This window comes from Pimephales promelas, chromosome 22 (genome assembly GCF_988280905.1).
Source record: "Pimephales promelas chromosome 22, fPimPro1.hap1.1, whole genome shotgun sequence".
Taxonomy (NCBI): Eukaryota; Metazoa; Chordata; class Actinopteri; order Cypriniformes; family Leuciscidae; genus Pimephales; species Pimephales promelas.
The window spans coordinates 20,424,300-20,446,107 of record NC_142790.1 but is presented as its reverse complement, the minus strand read 5'-3'; the positions used below and the strand labels follow the sequence as shown (position 1 = coordinate 20,446,107).

General features: G+C 38.7%; 2 long non-coding RNA genes across 7 annotated transcripts in view; both read left to right on the top strand.

Moving 5' to 3' along the window:
- The window catches only part of LOC120476161 (uncharacterized), a 54,392-nt gene extending 42,084 nt beyond the window's left edge, over window positions 1–12,308 (top strand). For all 6 annotated transcript variants that reach the window (XR_016149272.1, XR_016149270.1, XR_016149273.1 and 3 more), the window contains one exon: window positions 11,423–12,308. This is a non-coding gene — a long non-coding RNA (uncharacterized LOC120476161). The remainder of the gene's footprint in view (window positions 1–11,422) is intronic.
- A 4,813-nt stretch (window positions 12,309–17,121) lies between these two features.
- On the top strand, window positions 17,122–21,249 carry LOC148969606 (uncharacterized). Its single transcript, XR_016149307.1, has 3 exons — window positions 17,122–17,247; window positions 18,253–18,310; window positions 21,115–21,249. It is a non-coding gene; the product is annotated as an uncharacterized LOC148969606 (long non-coding RNA).
- The last annotated feature ends 559 nt before the right edge of the window (window positions 21,250–21,808 follow it).

Genomic DNA, 21,808 nt, shown 5'->3' with positions numbered 1-21,808 from the left:
TGCTTGAGAAGTTTGGCTTGGCGGGGTTCCAGGCTGTAATAGCCGGGGATATGTAGGTTCTGAATAAGGTGCACTTGTGCCGCCAGTCGAATGGGGGAATAGCGGTTTGCGCTGGCAGGGCGCCTGACCACAGACGCTGCAATTGTCCCCCCCTGCCCCTACACCCCACAACACCCCCGTCCCCTTCATCTCCCCCTCTCTGTCATCATCCTTCACATGGGCAGCGTTAAGCGCAAACGCTAGTGTGCCAGGAGAGATCGTTAGCTATTTAGATGGGCAAAGTATTGGAGGAGAGATAAGTGCCAAAAGAAGGGAGGGGGGCAATGAAAAGTTTGTTAGCCTCGAGGCTTCTATGACTTTTAACATCATTTTCTAGTATTTTGCCTTCCTTTTTTTTTTTTCTTCACCTTCTTTTTTCTTCTTCTCCAAACCATGTGCAACTGTCAGATTTCAAGAGGATGCACCCAGTGTTTCTGCTAATTTTAATTGGCTCGGTAGGAATCATTTTCCATTGGGGATTAGTGCAAGCTGTTCTAATATAAGCTAGGGTGGTGCTTTTGTTCGTACCGTATGTGTGTGCGTTACTATAGGTCAGCTTTCACTGCCTAAAGTGGGGCAGGTAGAGTTGGCAGGGCAGGGGCTAAAGCGTATCATCATAGTCCGCCTGCCTGTAAGACTTAATTACAGCACTTTATGAAACCGTAATTATGATAATGGCAACACATGCATGTAATATTGAATTTTTAATAAAGAACATCATGTGCATGCTCACTTTTTTTTTTCCTCCGAATAATTCTTAGATGTAGCATTTGCTTAACACACACTTGAAATCCCTCTCTGGTTGTGTAGCAACGGAATAATTCATTAAAACAAATTCTGCGTTATTACAAAGGCCTCAAATGAAATGTGACCAATACTAAAAGATGTAATGCATTGGTATAAAATATGCATGAAATTATGTAAATTATGTAAGTGGGGTGGAAAAAGACTTGCAGCTATACTTTGGGATTTCTGATAGATCGCTGGGATTCAGACAGGAGCGACGACTGGTGACTTCTCTCAAAAACAGAGTGGAATCATCATGTTGTCGTTGTACGGACGGCACCTAGATACACAAGTGCATTCTTCAGTCAAAATACTCACACCAAGTAATTTCCTGTTTGTTTTTATCATTTTTCTAGGAAGAGCACGCCAATGGGTGGGGGTTGAATCCATAATGTTCTCAGACGGCTTCCTCGCTGCCCGTCTGTCTCGTGTCATTATCTCGATTTGGACATTTCACTTCATTTTAACAAATGGCCTCCGTCACAGCGTGCTCGGGATGCAGGGGAAGAGGCATCCATTTTAGAATTTGATCAAAGAGAGCAGAATTGTGTTTGATAATGTCACACCCCCTGAATTTTCAGTTCACTGTGGGGCGCTGTTGTTAATTCTCAGTGTGGATGTTTATTTTCTGCATTTGGTTAAATGTAGGGCTGCCAATTGACAGTGTAGTAGCCGGTGGTCAGTATGAGTTCTCCGATATACTGTAACTGTAATTAGTTACAGTTACTGAGATTTTTTTTTTTACAGTTACTTAGAAAAATGTAAATGATTACAAAGGGGTATTCATCGGAATATTTTCTGTTAAAAGCTAGGATATATTGAACAATATTAATTTGTTGTTTTGCCTGTTTCTGACATACGCGATGCCTGCTAGGCCGTTTCGTAAAGCGGTGATATTCTGATGCTTTTGATTGGCTCTCTTGTTTGAATTTGCAGCTCACCACGTCTGCCAATTACATCAATCCACATTGCCGCTGAAAGCTTAAGGCTACAACCTGTCTGAAAGTTGCCACCGTGGCGATTGAAAAAAAAAATGCATTGCAGTGCTGGAAAAAAATAATTTCTTCCAGAAATCCGAAAATGGCGCAAATATAACAGTTCAGAGCAATGTTTGCCAACTATTCAAATGCTATCAACATTGAAGCTTTCAATGTCGATCCGTAACAATGTTAATGTCCATTCATAACAAATTAGCTAGTCTGCTAGTAACTCAAGACATCTTTGCCAGCCACTCATCTATTAATGACATTCGACAGAAAATATCGTATATTTTGTTAGATGTCAGTGTTTCCTGTCAGCTATGCAAATATTTGATTTCAAAAACAGTATTAGAAGTATTTCTTGTTATGATTTTAAATCTGTATTTAACCTCAGAATGATCCCAAAGTAAAATGAGGTGATTAAGTCTGATTTTGTGGTGGCTGTGCTTTAAAAAAATGATTATAATCTTAATTTAAGTGATGAAGCATTTTGAAAATCGGACAATATTCAGTGTTGACTGTTGAAAGTTGAAAATGAATCCAAAAGTAATCAAATGTAATCAGTTACAATGCATTTAATAAAGTAATTGAAATAGTTACACTGCTTATACATATATCATATGGTAATGATTATTCCATTGCACATGAGGGGTGTCATACAAACAATTATTTACACTGATGTGCTCATTAGGATGTTTAATTAATCTGAATAATATGTAATATTTTTTTTATTATTGATTAATAGACTTAAAAGACAATATGTCTTCAGTTAATTTCTCAACATCAAATAAACACAGGCTATAGGTGTGCCAAGGTACTGGCATGAGAGCAGAGGAGTGGATCCTGAATATGCTACAAAATGTCCTAATCTGACATTTTTATTGCTGGTTAATGCATAGGGATTTGCATGTTGGGATGTATTATCTTACTGTAACAATAGATCGTTCATGTCAAAACCAAAACGAGAAGTATACGTTTCTCAGCTGTCTCTGTCTGTCATCTCTGTCTCTCTCTCTCTCTCATCTGCTGCCCTCTATTGGCATATAAATACAAGGGGGAACTGGTACAAAGAGCTCTTCATGAATCCGGTGTGGACAGCATTTTTTTTTTTTTTTGCATTTGAAACACATTTCATATCTCAGATTAAACGCGTTTCATTTTCTTTATTACTCCTCAGATTGATTTGATCATAAGAAATGGCAAACATTAAACATCCTGATAAAAAGCGCATTACTGTAAATAGATTAAACATGAGAAATGTTGTTTGTTTACTAGAGTATCTTGATAAAAGGTATGACAGCTCTCACATTATTGCATGTGCAGAGGGATAATAGTTGCCATTAAACTCATTCTCAATCACAGCCTCAACCTCTCTCTGACATATTACAGCTATTCACCATAATAGTTCACTGTTCCCTTTCAAATCCACATTGTTTATTCATGAAACAAAATATGTTATTGCATTTAGTGTTTTACAGATGTAAATCATTTGTGATCATTTACATCACGATAGGTTGAACAGCCATTGTCTGAAACTGTGACGCTGGTTAAGTGTGTTGCATTGGGGAATGAGAGTGGATCATGAGTGTTTGTAATTATATCCCATTTTGCTTCAGACTATGAACTGAAATGATCATTACAGCTCTGGTGATTTAAGTCTCATGGATGTGTTTATCTCAGCTTGAATATTAATTAAATACATTATTTCCTGCTACTTTTTTAATCTGTAATGGCGTAAAACGGCACTGGGAATCTGGTGAACGCGCAGGGCCATTAATTTGTATTTTAAAAACTGTAATATTTCAATTATGCATTCTTTATCAGAATATGACTGCTGAATTGAATCCTTAATGTGGAAACGTCTTAAATTACATTCTATTAAATGTGTATTAGATGAACCATATGTGGCACAAAACCCTTCAAGAATCAATAGGGCCAATAGTGGTTTCAAAAAAAAAAAACTCTTTAAGCTTGAAAAATAGATTTTAGAGATTATCTTTTTAAAAACTGTGATGACATGTGCCATTACAAGTCATGATTTGTAATCACAACATTTTTTCTTTTGTAAGACCAACTTAGATAATTTATGTAGTTCAGATAACATAATATTTTGAGTTTCATTAAATTAATCTCCTTCGTTGTATTAACTCAAATTTTTCCATTTCAATGAACTTAAAATTTTAAGGCAACCAGGTTACTTTTTTCTTTTTAAGTTAAACCAACAAATTTTTTTTACAGTGTTGAAAAAAGGAACTATTGGAACAAAATAGATTTTAAAACATGTAAAATAGTTACAGTCCTGAGGAAGGGAACAGCAGGGACAGGACGAGATAGATAGAAAATAGGAAGATAATGCAAGCTTATAACTGAAATGATCGTACCAAGATAAGAATTATGCCAATAGCAGCAAAACCGGGGCGAGTGTACAGGATACAGTTTGTTTTTATTGGACCGCAGCTTTGAGAACACTATATAAACAGGGCAAGTGCATCAACCACCGTTTGAAGAACAGACTAACATACGCCTGTGTGAACCGAGGCACATCAGCCTTTTAACATTTAAGGCCGTTGCTAATGTCAGTGCCTGTTTGATTACATGTTGTCGACAGGTAAATAGACCTACGAGTAGAGGTTTCATAGCAAAAGCTCTTAAAAGTGAAAATGGCTGCCTTAAATAGCATTTGTTCTCTTGATTATACAACACAAGTTCCTCGCAAATATTCGCAAATTTGGAAATAGGAATGAAAATATCCCAAGCCCTGTCAGAATCCTCACGGCTGGCATAATTATCAAGTCGAATGTGCATGCAGACTATAATCAGCTGTTTTAGATGGATTTTTCTGCCTCTGTCATCTGTCCTAGAAAATTACAGTACAGCTGACTGCCGTATATTGAGGAATTGTGTCATATACTGGCAATTTCCTGCCCATGTCAGACATTCTTTACTTTAATATGACTGCCATTGCTCTTAATAAAACGCTCTCCTCCATATACATTGCTGCCATGTCCCAGAGTACGGCGTGCTCTGCTCAATACCCTCTTTAAATATTTACCTCCGCTGAATGACAATGGGAGTCTAGGAAAATAAGCTCCAAATTGTGAGTCCCTCACTGGTGCTTATAGTCTTAAGCAGCCGCGTGGAGAGCTTAGAGACACTGCGCAGCAGAAAATGGAATTTCCTATCAGTTGATCAAAATGCAGCCGCAGCCGCCGTGTGTCTATAATTCACCCGGCTGCACCGCGGGATTGTTTAAGGAATCCTAAATTAAGAGAGAGATTGAGATGCTGTCTGGAAGGCAATTCCCCGATCAAAAATCTGCCCTGAATGTCCATCAGAACACAAGGTGGAAGGACGTTGGGCGAAATGCTGGCATGGTGGTTCAATTCTAAGCATGTAGCCTTTTTTGTAAAGCGTTGCTGCCCGATAATAAAAGACAAATCAACACGCCTGAGAAATACATACCTCTCGTGTGGAAAAAAGAAACGTGTGGTAGGACTAAACAAAAAATTAGAGCCCCAGCGCCAGTAACAGGTAACAACTGAAATAAATCAAATGCATTTCCTCGCTCGTTTAGATCAATTGTTACTGAAGTCATCACACTTAATGTTTCCCAGTAGATCATTTAAATGAGCTTTGGCGTTTAGGGCTTCTGCTGAATTCTAATCTACTATTCATTTGTCCTCAGGTCGGAAACACAAACTGCTTTATGGTGCTGCTTGTCTAACAGCCTCCGATTGCGCTTAAAACTTTGATTTACGTATGCCTGCTGCTACAATTAGTCCCATATTGAAAGGGAATTATTGTCAGCTCACATTTTAGGCTGTGTTCACTCTTGGCATGTTTGGTTTGATTTAAATTAACCCTGGAGTGATTGCTTTGTTAATGCAATTCATTCAAGTGTGAAGCCATCTGAACCCTGGTGTGCACCAAACAAGTGGACAGAGGGTGCTAAAATGATGGGTCTTGGTACGCTTCCAAACAAATTCTGGTGCAGTTCAAATTAACACGGACCAAAGACATCTAAACGGAAGAGTCTCTGGAAGTTGAGACTCTAAAAAGGACAGAATGCTCACGCATATCTGTTTTTCTCTCCATAGTCGCAATGTTGCGTCTTCCTGCAGAATCTTTGTGTGTGTGACGGAGGGATTCATTTTATAACTTCTTTACACATTTGATGAGCTCTTCACAACTTCATTCAACATTTAGCCCAGCACACAGCATTGTTTTGGATCTACTGTAAGTTCCACCAGAAAGACTCGGGAGATATAGTGATGTAAGAAACATGAATTAATTGACAGCCCAGCAAGCGATTATTTATAAAGTTCACGTCCGTAGTTCATTATCCGAGGGTAGCGGATCTGCATTTCCTGCCCGGAGCAAAGGCAGGTGCGCAGCCGATCCCCCGGGGGGTATGGACGGGTCCATCCTGGTGGTGGTGGAGATAGTTGTCGCGTTGGTATCTGCGAACTCAAACATGGTGAGTACAGATCTTTTATGCAGCGAGAATAAGGACATAATTGGATATGTGAAGGTAATAATGATGTAGTAATTAAGTCTTCCTGGCAGAACTTAATACTAAAGCTTCCATTTCCGTCTCATAAAATAAGTCATAAAAGCTGACCAAGCAGGTTGTGAATACAGTATATCCCTATGCCTTCAGGTTCGGTATCTTTCGGTTCAGTGTTAAAATGCCAATGTTAACGCTAAGTTAACCCAATTTTTTTTTTGGTCCGCACCTAAGAAAACACACCCTTAGAGATTTCTAGATACATTATTAAATTTGGACATCCTTCATGGTGCTTTGGCAAAAAAATGCTGACAAATACAATTGTGTGAAGGCTGAATTTTTTGCAGCAGTTACTCCAGTCTTCAGAATCTCGATCCTTCAGAAATCATTCTTACTTGGTGCTCAAGAAACATTTATTGAAAACATTTGTGCTACTTCATATTTCTGTAGAAGCTGATTGATTTAAAAACTTTACTGACCCTAAACTTTTGAACGCTATATATTGGATAATTGAAATGTTAAGTTGTTTATGTATAGGTCTATCAACAATATTAGACTTCACCACCTTCGTCTCTTGGTATAATTATATATGCCATTGAAAACTTTATTTTGGTCCACCGCTAATCTTAAAACTGCCACATAAGGCTTTTTATGACCTTTTATGCATATCAGAGTTTATCAAGCTCTTGCCACCATCATTTGAATCATTTGTTGATCTAACTAGGGACTTTGTCATGTGGGAATTTCTTAGTATCACCCTCTGCTGATTTACCCAGATATGCAAGAGTGACTGACAAACCAGCCTGATCCAGTCTTATTTTATAACTTTAGCATATTTACTGAGCTGTTTGAGAAGCTGAGCTATTTTCAGCAAGGATAATGGATGCTGCTATGCTGTGCAAGTTTTAATGACTTTCCTACACATTAAAATAATCTGTCATTTCAATTAAAGCTCTGTCAGCTGCGTGATGTCTCCTCGCACCTCCCATACAGTGTCAGCGCACTTCTTTCCTCCGGTGGGAGTTCACTCAAAGCCCCCCCAAAAAACAAAGCAGAGTTTCAAGGGAAATTGTTTGACAGCAGCTTAAAAGCGAGTCAGGAATAACTTATCAGGTGAGGGCACACGCTCACTTTAAAGGGTCATTTCATTAAGATTACATTCCCTTCACTCAAAAAAAGAGAGTGAGCAAACCTGAAGAGGAGAAGTTTGGATCACTAAACTGAACTACATGGAGTTTCCCCCCCCCCCCCCCCCCCAGATATACCGATGAGGCCTCTTTGAAAAGCAGCATGTACTTAATCAAGGATCCATCTTGTCTTCCTTAGATAAACACATACATGTAACAACAGTATTTTGACCTGCCTATGATTTGATCTTCTCAGGGGCTCTTAAACGTGTTTAGAAAGATGGAAGTATAGATTATTAAAAAATGGAGGATGTGGGGTTTTGCAAAAACCAGTCGCCTCCACCATAACTCAGTTACAGTTTTGTTTACTGAAGAGCCCTTGACCTACTTTCAGTTCATCATTTATTCGTTCTTATTTAATTTGATTCATAGCCGTGTTCTTCAAAAAAAAAAAAAAACAACAGAGCTTGACCTGAAGACGGTCTCTAAAAGCATCTAATGTTCAATGTTATGATTGCTAATTATGAACTGACCATTAGAACTGCACTCTGCTCTGTTTTTTTGTTTTTGTTTTAGTACATCTGTGACTTCATAAGAAGTAGGCTCTCTTAAGTCTGTATTTGTGTCCTTCAAATGAGAACCAGCTGAAATCTGTTTCACATTATTGCTTCAGAAATGATATGTATGAGTACACCTGAAACTGTTTTTTCGTATTCATGAACTCCTTTTTTTTTTCTTACACTGTGAAATTTGCATCTTTTGGGGTGCAACATCTTGTCAGTTGGGCAGTTGGACTGAAAGCATTCTTTAGAAATGTTGGCCCATATTGATAGGATAGCATCTTGCAGTTGATGGAGATTTGTGGGATGCACATCCAGGGCATGAAGCTCCCGTTCCACCACATCCCAAAGAAGCTCTATATATGAACTCTTACTTGAACGTACAGTACTTGGGTGGACTATTTCAGTTCGCTTTTGTACTCAGTCTGAGACATCAACATGTCTCTCAGTTTTTCTCTGGCCTGAAAACAGCCAGCCAATCAACAAACAGAGGGCTGAGAGACGTGACGTAGACACTAAGCAGCGAGTTTAAGATTGTATTTTAGGTTAGAGAAATCAAAAATGACTTTGGATATGGAAACCCGGATATGAAATTCGCTCTGTTGTGGAGAATATTCCCGGCATTTGCAAACTGAAGCCCGAACACGAAGAGTGTTTGTTAAACAATTTGAATGGAGGTGATGTGGCCTTACTCCCGACAGGTTTTGGGAAAAGTTTTGTCAACTATTACCGATCGTCAGCGAGAAACTGGGCAGGCCAAAGGCCGGCAAGGCGATAGTTGTGATAGTCGACGGTTGCACTCATGGAGGACCAGGTTAATTAGGCAGCAAAATCCGACTCGGTCTACGAAGCAAAGCAAAGTAGCCGAGTTTGGTATTACCAGGCTACCTCGTGTAACATGAAAGATAAAAAAAATAAGTAACAACATAAAATTAAGATAATACATTAAGAAATGTATCCCACTCAAACTCAATTGGTTAAGGTCTTGGACTTGACAAGGTGGACTAGAAAACAGATATAATTAAATGCAACAAATCTCTTCACTATAATTGCAAATAAATGAGGAAGCGGAGATGTTTAAAATGCTCCTATGTTTATTACTACATTCACACTGTTTCTGTAATATAGAAAGCACTGATATAAAGAGGATTAAAGCAGCCTATATATCAATAAGACACTTTGGCTAGAATAACTGCATTAGTATTTACTTTTCTCCACTTCATCTCAGCCCTTGCCTACAGCCATATATCACTGCCTGAGAGAGAGAGAGAGAGAGAGAGAGAGAGAGAGAGAGAGAGAGAGAGAGAATTCCATTCAGTCAACACAATCCAGCAGGGAGGATTGATAGCAAGATAGAAGGGTAAAGAATGTGAAAGAACCGAGAATTCTTTTGGTTAAGGTTTGTGAGCATTCGGTTTGTCAGTGTGAGGTTACAGTGTTGTACAGAGTGAACACTTCTGTTCTGTGAGGCGCTTTAAATTATCCAAGAAATATACAAATCCTAATGGCACTTTGATGCATTGTTTTCTTTCTCTTTTTCTGCATTAGAGAAACAGGTGATATGTTTGTATTATTTGTCAACATTGGAGGGGGAAAAGCGAGCAAAATGCTGACATTTTCATTACGTCTGAACTTAAATCACATTCTGTGGGAGGATATAACAGGGACTATGAATTTTAAGTGTTCCCATTTTTATCAAAGCATGTTGTTCCTTTCCCTTCTTTGACTGTGTAACCTATTTTGTGAAAAACGTCCTGGTTGCGTATTTAACCCTTCAGGGAACGGATGATGTAGGCGGCGGCTTGACCAAAAGCTTCGTAAACTCTGCCCATCAAAACGGACGAGAATTCACAGAGAATCGCCCAAAAAAGCATGTTTGGCTTGTTTAATAGTACTCGAAGAACGTTGGCTCTCTTACGTGTGATCCCCATTCAGTCGATCGTCGACTACGCCCGACGTTATCGACTTAAAGGGAACTATCAGTGTAAGCCGATCAGAACAGTCCTTAAGTCTACACTTCTTTTTACCTCAAGTTGGTGAGCAGCAATCTCTGAAGTAGTGATGCTACAACCTAAATGAATTGACTCAATTTTTTTTAAACAAAAGTTTTTCTAGTAGACAAAATGCTATTTTTTATGCATTTTGGTTCCTTTAAATGATCTGTTCAAAAAGCATTCACAGATTTAGTTGAGTTACAGTATTTAAGCACTACATATGATTTTTTGGATGATATTATTGTGAACTATTTTAATTATTACAATAATTTTTTTCAAAATTTTCATTTTGGTTAAATTATGTTTATGTTCAGTTATGCAAGTTAAATAAATAAAAACTAAACAACATTGAGATCCTTATTGTTTTGTGTATTTATGGTTATATACAATATTTTATTTATACTTTTTTAGTAGCACATAGCCTAGCTACTTTGGTAGACTACTTCAAATTATGAAGTATTTGTAGTATTGTCAAGTTACATTTTCAAAGTAGACTCTGCAGTAGTTTGCAAGGTCTAATAAATGCGTTAAATTGTCAATGTAAATAACACAATGGAGATATTCACTGTCCCTTGTGATGTTTGTGGTTACACATTTAAATATTATGTAAAATGGATATCGGTTTGCAAAAGAAGAGCAACAGAACTCCAGATGTGATCACGGCAGTGTCTAAATTTCACCTGCTTTGTTCTATTTATGAAACTTGCGCTTATTATCTCATTCCTTTCTCTTCGTTCCCTGTTTCATTTCCATCCCGACAGTTTTTTTTTTTTCATGTGTCAGTTTTATTTTCCTCTCCCAGTTTTCCTCTCTCTGACAGTCAACCTTTTACAATGAACGCAAGTTTTCAGCAAATTACATTTAGTTGAGCGTTTATGATGCCAAACACTTCAGCCTTTAATCCGCTTTACTTTAGGCAGATGTATCGCCCTACATTTGCTACACTTAACATATGTAAATTTAGCAGGTAATACATTCCGCCTGACATATTATGTTTTTATACCTGTTAAAAACACTCTGAACCCAGGATTTCTCCCACTACAGGATACAGGGCCTGATACTTCAAAGTAAATGCCTGCTAAGCAACATTAACAGGTGTAAACAGTGAGTCTGATGCTGCTAAGCTTTGCACGATGCTTAGGTAAATTCCACTTCATTTGAAAAGCCTTCAGCTTTTCTCAGTAGAGGCCAGCATTCACATGCCCCTCCACCCCTCACTCTTCCTTCTCTCTTTCTCCCTCTGCTCCTGAGTTATCACATTTCCTCTGGGAGTGCGGTGTGCATGATTGCAGACCTGCCTTGTCAAAAATCTGCCCAGTGTTTCTATATTTCTTTGTGAGACGTCCTACTGCTGAATAATGCATGAGACTTGCTCTCATTACATTTCTTTCTCCCTCTCTCTCTCTCATCCTGTTGGTTGAGGTAACAGAAGCGACAGCTCAGGCAGAGATGGTCACCCCTTTCCCAGCAGCCTCTGCTTCTGCTCTCATCAACTCCACTGGCCATCGCTGACAAAATGGGCTTATTTGACTCCTCACCCCGTGGCACAGATGAATAATTCACCTTGCCGCTGCACTGCTGGGGAGGCGCAGGCAGGTTTGCATTTGACAGAGCGTGGACAGTGGATTATGGGATTGCGCAGAGGTTCTCCACTTCCAGCCTGTCCGAGAAACACGACTTCAAACTGCAGCTGGGTGCGTTGAAGCCCGGCTTTGGTAGAAGCAATGCTGCTGGTGCTACAACATGGATCGTGTATGGAAAAAAGCAGATCTAAGTACTATAAAAGTAGTGTGATACTCTTCAAGACGCACCTCTAGATGTTGAAAACATAGACAAAAGTCACAGCGACTGATCCAGATAGTCTGCTACACACTTAACATGAACACTGTGTAACGTGGGGAAAACCTCGCAAGCTGTTTATACTTCTACAGTAGGTTGGCACCTTAACTGTCATGGAAACTCATTAGTTGATTTCAAACACTCTACATAGGTAGCAGTTCCATATGCCATAAAAAGTTTCATTCGATTTCATTAGAGATTGATATTAGCATGTTACGCTAACAGAGCTGTAATCTAATAAGGTGCGTCTCAATTTGTGTACTGCACTATGTTGTGCTAGTTTGTGTTATAAATAGTGAGAGCAGTGTGTTCACACTGAAAAGTCTAAAAGGAAAAAGTGCACTGAATGACGCACTTACTTAACTGGAAAAAAATACTAATTGTGGAATTTTGGACATTTAATGGCCTCCTAGCAGAAGGGGAGAGGCTATCAGACTCAGATTTTGGATGACAAAATAACCAACGCATTCTCGTCCTTTAGCGTCATATAGAGCGCTATATGACAAAACGGCGCTATACTACGCACCTGGCACCTGTTATCTTTAATATAACACGCGCTGTGATGGTTAGGTTTAGGTGTGGGGTAGGCTAGTCTGAAATTACGCTAAAGGATTTATGATGCCTTGGGTTCGCGTGAATATTAACGATAAAGGGTGTCATGTGCATAGTATAGCGCCGTTTTGTCATATAGCGTTCTATGTGACGCTAAAGGATGAGGACGGGCTGAAATAACCATGTTAAAATGTATCCTCAAGACAGTATAGAGTACATAGTGCACTATGTACAGTATGTCGAGCCCATTCTCATCCCAAGGCGTCATTTTTGCCAAAGCGTAGACATCCAACGCACATGGCACCCTTTAGCGTCAAATGAGACGCAGATATATATGGGGCAGATCGCGCCTCCTAGTGGTCTAACCCTAACCCTACACCAGACCTAAACCTACCATAAACGAAGCGTCTCATTTAATGCTAAAGGGTGCCATGTGCGTTGGATGTCTACGCTTTGGCAAAAGTGTTGTATATGACGCCTTGGGATGAGAATGCGTTGGTATGTCACAGTATGTCATTTGGGATACAACTGTAGAGCTCAGCAGTCCTGGAACGGTACCTTTATGAATTTTCTTCCTCTGCTGAACACAAAAGAAGATGCATTGAAGAGTGTCGGTAGCCAAATAGTTGATGATATTACTTCCATATAATACTAAAAAAAAAAAAATTACATCATCAACTTTCTGGTTGCCAACATTCTTAAAAAATATTGCCCTTTGTGTTTAGCAGAAGAAAGAAATTCATACAGGTTTGAAACAACTTGGGGGTGAGTAAATGATGACATAATTTTCATTTAGAGCCATAGCCTAGCATTTAGCAGACATACTTCAGACATGTTGAATTGAGAAGGTCATGCAAGGGATTTTCCCATAGTAATTTCTCTTATTTTTTCCCCCTCAAATATTACCAAAAAGCGGAGAATGAGCTCAGTAAATCACATTAGTTCTTTTGCCGTGGTCACATGTGATTCTGTCTGGCTACCAATATTTCACATTATTCACCTACGGGCCAGTGAAAAGACCTTTGCGTATCCTTTAAATGAGAACTTTCCTGGAAAACTAGAAGCTGATTCAAGCCAAAAGGACAAGATAAATAAAGTACCACACAATATCACACTTCTCAGGACTACCACAGAGGACTTCAACTGCCCTTCCTGCCCAAACAAGTCAGACACATTTTCTTCTCTGGAAGTAGAAGGACATTGTAAGGAGGTCAGTTTGCCTTTTTTTAATCTTTGCAATAAAGAATAACCTTTTTTTCTTTACATTTTCACACATCCATGCTCTAATTTCCAGCAGCCCAAGCCAGACGAGTTCAGGCCTACCTTATCTGTCTTGTTAAACACAGACAAAGGGATGAATCCTTTCTCCTTTTCTCTTGTGGAGACAATAGCCCAAGTAGATAACCTAGTACTCTGGAATTAATTATCTGGCCTTTTAATTCAGGGTCGTGGTGATTAGCCCACTGTGGAGGCATTAGCATAATATTTTTGCTATCTTCCCTGTGCTGGGTCTCCTGGACCTTGTCTTTTTCCCCCTGTGGAAAACCCACTCAGCATTTCCTCTGCTACCTGCCAGTCCCTGCCTATGAATGTGATTTGAGGGAAATGAGATTTCCTCTTCATACCAAACGGGCTGATGACAGTTCATTGCAGGGGGATAATTATAAATGGTTTTTATATATCATTGACTGCTGTGATGGCGAGAGCGATGTGAGGTGTTAATACAGACGTTTAGCTCCATTATTCCACATAATAAGGCAAGTGACTACGCCACTGATTACCTCCTCTATCGAGACAGGACTTCACAACATTCACCAATCAGACACGCAACAATTGGTGGAAGAGCGAAACCTCAACTGTACTAGCTCTACATTTAAAATGGAGATAGAGAGCATATAGTCCTTCTTTTCAGTTTTCTCTTTTGCATTTCCTTGTTCTACATCCAGTTGTGAATCACTGATCTCAACCACCAAACCACTGTGAACTCCAACAACCTCTCCCCCTCAACAGGTTTGTGTCCAATTCACAATTGAACTGGGTCTTTTAAATTTAATTCAATTTGCAACATTAAATGTAATTTGAATTGTGGTAGCAAACAGTACATAGTAAAACCACAAGACATGTAATTCAATAAAATGGTTTATTTGGGAATAATTGGAATTGAAATTTTAGTTAATGGAAGTAGAATTACAGTTCACTGAAATTCAGAAAATATTATAATTTTTAGAAAAGCATAGTTCTACATTTTGCCTTGATAAAGCCTTTTATTTCAACTTTGAAGTTTAAAGAATAATTAAAGTTAGATTGATGCACTATAAAAAAATATGTTGGCATTAAATAAAAAATAAAGTAATTTTTAAGGCCGGGGCAACTAAAAATGGCAAGATCTTGCAAATTTGGTAGATGTCATTTTAATGTAATGTATTGCTATGTTAAAAGAACATATTATGCATTATATTATTTACTATTTTATTTTGTGTAATAAAAGGTTTGAGACAGCAATTTTTTTTTATAAGTTAGAGAACTCAAAAACTTGACGCAATCATCTTCAGTACATTTTGGAATTTTCTCAACTTCTTTTTACAGGATGAATGGATGGGTGGAAGGAATTAACTTTTTTGAGGCAGGGTGTGGAGGTCAACATCATTCCCCAGAATTCATCTATGTTATTCCAAAGCAACTTCCAGGGTTCCGGCCAGGTAAATTCAAATTCCATCTCATAAATTGAAAGCAAGCCATTTCTTCAATTCTGAATTCTGCACAAATCCCAAACATCCTCAACCAGGTGCAGGTAGTAGCAACACAAAGACAGACCACTTCCCAGAAGTTTGGCATCCTCTGAGTTTAGCAAATATGCTCTGAGATCAGGTGAAACCAAAAGTGTATACATACACTGGGGAACCATGCACTCACAGACAGAATCCCAGCTACACACCCTCTGGCTTCATACAGTACCAGAGAAGAGGCTTTTATCTGCATTGCAATATCCTGCTAATCAGCTCTTTTTGAGATAGGAGAGGACGTCTCCCGAGGATCACCGGGAATTTTGATACTATTTTATTTTTTAGAAAAAAAAGAAGAAAATGTAAGAGCCACCCATGCATTGGAGCATTAATTTCCCATTTTTATTTCTGTAAATTTGGAGCCAGTTCCAAATTACTTTCCTATGGGGGATTATGAAATTAGAGCACCGTTTTGAGGGATTAGGCTGGTCTTAAACCTCCTGTTTGAGGCAGCGGGTGAGGAAGCTTCTCTGTGCAATCCAGGAGTTCCCCCCCAAAAAATACAGAGGGATGGAGAACAAAAGCAGTTTAAAACATTACTTGAAATGAAAAACAGCTTAATACACAAGTTCATTTAAACAGCTTAAGAACCAGGGGGAGCGTTACACTGATATTAAAGACTTATATCATATGAAAGCAAAAAAAAAAAAAAATCTGCACTTTTAAATTCAAATACAATACATGGCAATGCAAAAGTAGATCTATCCTAAATTATTCATGGCGTCTTAATCACTTGCTTTAACCTGAATATGCTCATGAATCAACAAAATTGCAACGTGTTAACAGATGGAGCCATTACTCCTCAGTGCAAATGTTCTTATAAAAAAAAAGCTAGACACAACATTTGGATTTTGCAGACATGTTATTGACGACTTTTAAAGGGTTTGCTTTGTTAATAGTCTATGAAAGAAGCAAAAGTTTTTGTTTCATGAATTAATGTTTTGTCTTACAGTAAGCAGACCCAAATAAGCCATTTTATCGAATTGTGTTATTGTACCCAATGAGGTCTAAAATACAAAGCATCTGTTAGCATTCACATTCTCAATGGTAATCCCTATGATTGCAGGTGGCAAAAAGGATTTAAGCAATAATTAAAGGCAATAAAATTGTAGCTTGAGTAACAAATGATTCTTGAGATGTGACTGCAGGGTAAATGAGGAGCGTGTTAAAGCCTGACATTTGCGTGTACAGCTTGGTTTTGCTTGCCTAAAGCAGTTTGTAGGATTGTTTGTACATAAATCTAGGTGGCTGTGTATATTTGGACATAATTTGTGCTCCTCATACAAGCGAGCCAGTTTTATTGGTCTGCATTCATTGGCTTACTCAGAGATGACACCTCATTCTCAAGATCTCAGCTGCTGGGGTTTTTAATGCGCTGCTAAAGGTCAGGTCATAATCACTCCTCTTTAGTCCTGCTTCCCATTTAATTGACTGTCTTCCACACATAAAGCCCACACTTCTCACTGTCTGATTATTGCAGCCAGCGGATACGTACACAGATTCATGAGATGCTATCCAACCTGCTGTCTGTTTCCTACAAGACCTTTGGGAAATGTCCATCCAGCTTAATTTCCAATCACAACTTGGAAGAGTATTAATAGACCTGCCATCTAAACACGTGTATCGCTAGGCCTTTGCAAGCCATCTCTAATACAAACCTCCATAAAACATCTCTGATGGAGTTGGATCTTCTCTCCCTCCATCAAATAGAGAAAGTCGAGTTTGTATTTGAGGCTTTTTTTTTGTCTATGTACTAGCACAAAGCACACAAAAGGTTATTGTCCCTCTTAGGCTCTGGAAATATTTCCTTAAGCTCACCTCAGACCAGGCAATTTCTCCTTTTTTTTCTTCTTTTCCCTTTGTTTTGAAGACAAAGGTGATGAATTTGGAGCGTGTGTGAAATGCCAGGCAGACAACGGCAGAGAACGAAGTGTGTCATTTATTCTCTCAGCAGGTGTGACGCGCCGGGCCTGGTGTGCGCCTCGGTCCATTGTCCTGTCGCAAACACGCCCCGCTCCCCGGAGAATAGCCTCCTCTCCCCGGCCGCGCCAATCCCACGACAGAAAACTCGCAACAAAAGGTGAAAATGAGTGTAAATTGGAGTTATTTTTCCATCCTTTCCCTTTGTAATTTGAACACTTTTTATCTGCTGGAACAACGCTTTATTTATTTGATTTTTTTTTTTTTTTTAGAGAAGCAGCTCGCTGACACCTTATTCACAGGGTTATGTGACAACGTAGGCTTCTGATTACTTCCAAATGGTGTTACGATGAAAATTGTAAACTTTGACCTGTAGAGCATCTTGCGACTTTCATGTTGTTTGGTTTATCTCTGCTCTATTATCGAATTTAACTGTAACACCATTTAATTAAGCGTTATGATTTTGTGTCTAGAAGGCATATCTGTAAAACACAAAGTACCGCAAGACGCACACTTTTTTTAAGTAGGACGTGTAGAGATTAGTTCACTGATGCTCTGTGATGAGCCACACCGATATGATTCGATTCGATTGGATTGAACCGTCTTTGTTTAGATATGTCATTGGCCTTTACTGTCCTTTGTGTTTGTTCGTATATAAATGGTTCATTAGCTGTAAATGTTTGTATTAACTGTTCAGCATGAAAGTTGGCCATATATTTATGGTGTATTAAATCCATGCAGAAAATAGAACTGTCACAGTTTATCTAAACCATTAATTTTAACTTACAGTATTTTGTTAGCGTTTCCACATAGATCTGGGCCTCAAGTACAGTACGTCAACACACTCTGATATCAACATGTAGTAATTCATACAAGCGGAGACTGAATAGGAGAAAATGCAATGCAATGTGAAATTTGTCCCATCTTCTAAATAAAAGAGCCAATTGGTTAAATCATCGCGTCACTACAATTGCTGTTTGAAGCTCCAGTTGCCATAGAAACAGTCAGTGTCCTGAGACGTGCACATGCTCATTGACTGGACCAACCTGAAATATATGCATTTTTAAACATAAGAATCACCATTTATGGGACACTTTATGTCCAATTTTGTTATTTAATGTGAGTTTGGCAAGCAGTTTTTGACATATCATATTTCCCCATTCAGGTAGCTAAGAGTTGGCCTTGCATGCCTGAAACCATCCATCCATCTTTCCATCCATCTGGTAAGGCTTTAGTCTCTTACTTTTGGCCGTTTATTAGTACTTATAAAGCACATGTTACTTCCTTATTCTGCATGACAATATTCTTCCTCATACTTAAACATTACAACTGCCATATTAACTATTAATAAGCAGTAATTATTGAGAGTTTATTGAGGTAAAATTTGTCGTTAATGATAGTGAGAATTGGACCCTAATCTAAAGTGTGTCCTATTTTTATATATATATATATATATATAAATGGTTATATATAACATTGGTTTTATATATATATATATATATATATATATAACCATCAAGCATGTCAATGACCCGAGGCACACTGGCCTGTTAAAGTGGCGGGTCTAATCGTTCTGTATTTATACCTGATGGTAATTGGGGTAATTATGAGTCACAGTTGCACCTACACCTGCACAAAGCAGCTATTTCCTCACAGAGAAACATTAGCTCATCCCTTTTAATCAATATGAAATATATTTGGCGCTTTTACCCACTAACAGCATATTATCATGTCGGGTTACAAATTAAAACGCCATGGCACTAACTGGCTGGGGAGAAGGAATCGGGCATCACAAAAATCTAATTGTTCCCATGACATTTTTCTTCAGCGGGACAATTAATTCTATCGGTCCACATAACCTTTTCCCCAAGTACTGTACAATGGCATTTTTAGTATTCATAATGAATGGACTGTAAGTGAGAGAATGGTTAAAGCAATCATTACATTATTTAACAAACGTATTTAATTGGATTGGACACGGGGAGTGTGTTTCTCAGTGACAACGATCATTGATGTTCTGCCTGATAATTCAATATTGTAAATGGGATTGTTTTGGAGAGAATACAATCTTCGATGCATTACCGTACTCGGTGGCGGCATGTTAACGTCTTCCAGGCTCTTCCTCCGCCCCTCTCTTTTTCTTGCTTTCTCTGACTTTCAACATCCCGTTTAATGAAAGTCAGGGTTGAGTAGTATTTCAGCTCAACTGAATTTACAAAAGCAATTTACAGAAAGGGCTCACTTTGGCTACATTAGTGAGAAGCTTCCATCAGTCCGGGCCCCTCGGGGCCCGAGAAGGTGCTGTACATCCGTGTCTTAAACTGAGGTGAACATCCTAATTTATTAAGTATTGATCACCACAAATGACAGTAAGTGCTACAACATTTAGTGAGCAAATAACTGACAAATTGACAGACAATTTTCTTACATTTGGAGTCTTTAATGGCTTAAGTACACAAGAAAAAAACTATACAAATATTATCAGCCATAGACCATGAGAAAAACAAAAATCCATCATGGCCATTACACTTTCCTCTTGACATTGTTAAATTACCTTAATGCCTTAAACAACGGACGTTCGGGCCTGTAATGATGCATTTGGTGAGTGTTTCTTACGTTTTGCCCCCAAAATTACATAGTTTTATTTGATTTTTTAAATGCAGCTTGTAATGGGATACGCATTATATGCGTGCTGCGATGCCATTATATAGTGTTAGTAGAAAGTACCTGAGATTCTATTGAAGTAAATGTGCTTAATCTAGGCCGTCTTAATCTAATTTCCATCAACAGCCATCTTGTTCCAGGCTGTGAGAGAAATGTTAATGTGACCTCATTAATCTATTAGCCCTGATGCACGCTCATAGAGGAGCAGGCAGATCGGAATAAATAATGCATTATTTTCACCAGGCATGGCCCTCTGTAACCCGTCCCACCTCCAGGGCAATTAAAAGGGGTTAGAGTGCCTCCACCGCACAGCTACGGCACGTGGAAGGCCGGGAACTGCGGTTGAGTATTCGCGAGTTGTAGCGCTCTCCTCCAAGACCTTATTAATAACAGGCAGGAATGCATCTGAGCCGCTTTAGACTTGACCTAAAGACTTGTTTATCCCCGTGGGGGCGCGCTTGTTGGGTTTCTCTGCTCTGTGCCAGGCGCTGAGGGAGGCATAGCTGATTCTAGATGTTTACCATTGAGAGCCCCGCAGGAGCTATAGGACTCGATTTCGGGGATCTCGTTTTCGTAGAGAGGGGGTGTGTGCTTGGAAATAACTTGTTTGTCCAAAAAGGCCTTTCACATGTACATGACGTAATGTGCTGCAAAATGAGGTGACGGTCAGTTTAATGGTTGTTTTTATAGACCATTTTAGGAGTTTTAATTAAATGACAATTTCCTTTTTATCCCAAGTTCATGAGAAGGAAAAAGCACCGTTTTCATTTTTAACCAAACACGCCCTGTTCAAAAACGAGCGCCGCCAAGTTAGGCGTCAGCAAAAAAGCTGTGCCCGAAAATAGCTGTAACTTCAAGCTTAGCTTTTCAATAATTATAGCTTAGCTTTCTTTACTCATAAGAGATCCGGGGATTCGTACACTGTAGGAAAAGTTAGGAATAAAAAGTTGGTGTTAGCGTTGTATTCTCTCATGTTTCACTCTTCAAAAGCTGCAATTATGCTGTGAAGATCAGGATTCATACTTGGTTATCATGGGGATTGACTACACCTCCGGAGAGTTTCAGCCTAAATCAAAACTAAAAGATAAGCAGTGCTGTTTTTCCTCTTTCTTTCAGTCTGTTTTGCACAAAAAAGCCTCCGTGTTTCAAAGGGATCTGGCATTGATTTGAAGAAATGTTCCTGTTTCAATTCCTATCAGTGTTTGAATATTGGCAGTTCATTCCACTCAGAGGCCTTTAGCTTCTCAGGGAGACATCATTATGGAGAGTTATTTTTATTTTAAATGAATGCACTTTTATAATGGATTTGATTGGACAGATGACTGATAATGTGATCCGATCCGTTTTGTGTGTTTTTTTTAAGGAGTCAACCATAAGCATTTCAGAAGAACAGCATCCAATCAACGTCCTTGCATTGCCACGAACTGCCCATTCAAATTCCCTCTGACTCCAATAACACTTATCTTAAAGTGTTCCTTTAGTCTGCCTTCAATACCCATGCAAAATATCATTCAACCTCAAAATTGCATTGAATGTAAAAATGAAAGACCTGATAATGTCCTTGACTGGAACGAGAGAGGATTTTTTTCTGCACTTGGGTCAGTATATTTGAATAACATTAGAGAGCTCAAAGCTTGATTCTCTAACTTCAACTTTCCTCTGGCAAATTTAGTTGATATGTAAAATATTAATTCAGTTATCTTCTGGATACATGCTTCGGCAAGTACATGCAGCCTCATTTAAATTCCAAAGCCAGTCATTAAAAGGATAGTTCACTCAGAAATGAATAGTCTTTCATTATTTACTCACAATCATGCTTTGATTTTTCCGTGAAACACAAAGGAACATATATTTTTTTTTCAACCAATTGTTCCCAATCGCTGTAAAAAGAATGCAAAAATGTATTTCCACACATAAATATACAACTATTGATCTTTTTGAAGTGTTTTGCGTGAATAGACTGAAATCAAAGCTGTGATTCACAATGAACTTCTGTGACTGAATCATTGAGTCAGTGAATTGAATTTGAGGACTGTATGAGTTTGGGAGCAAACCAT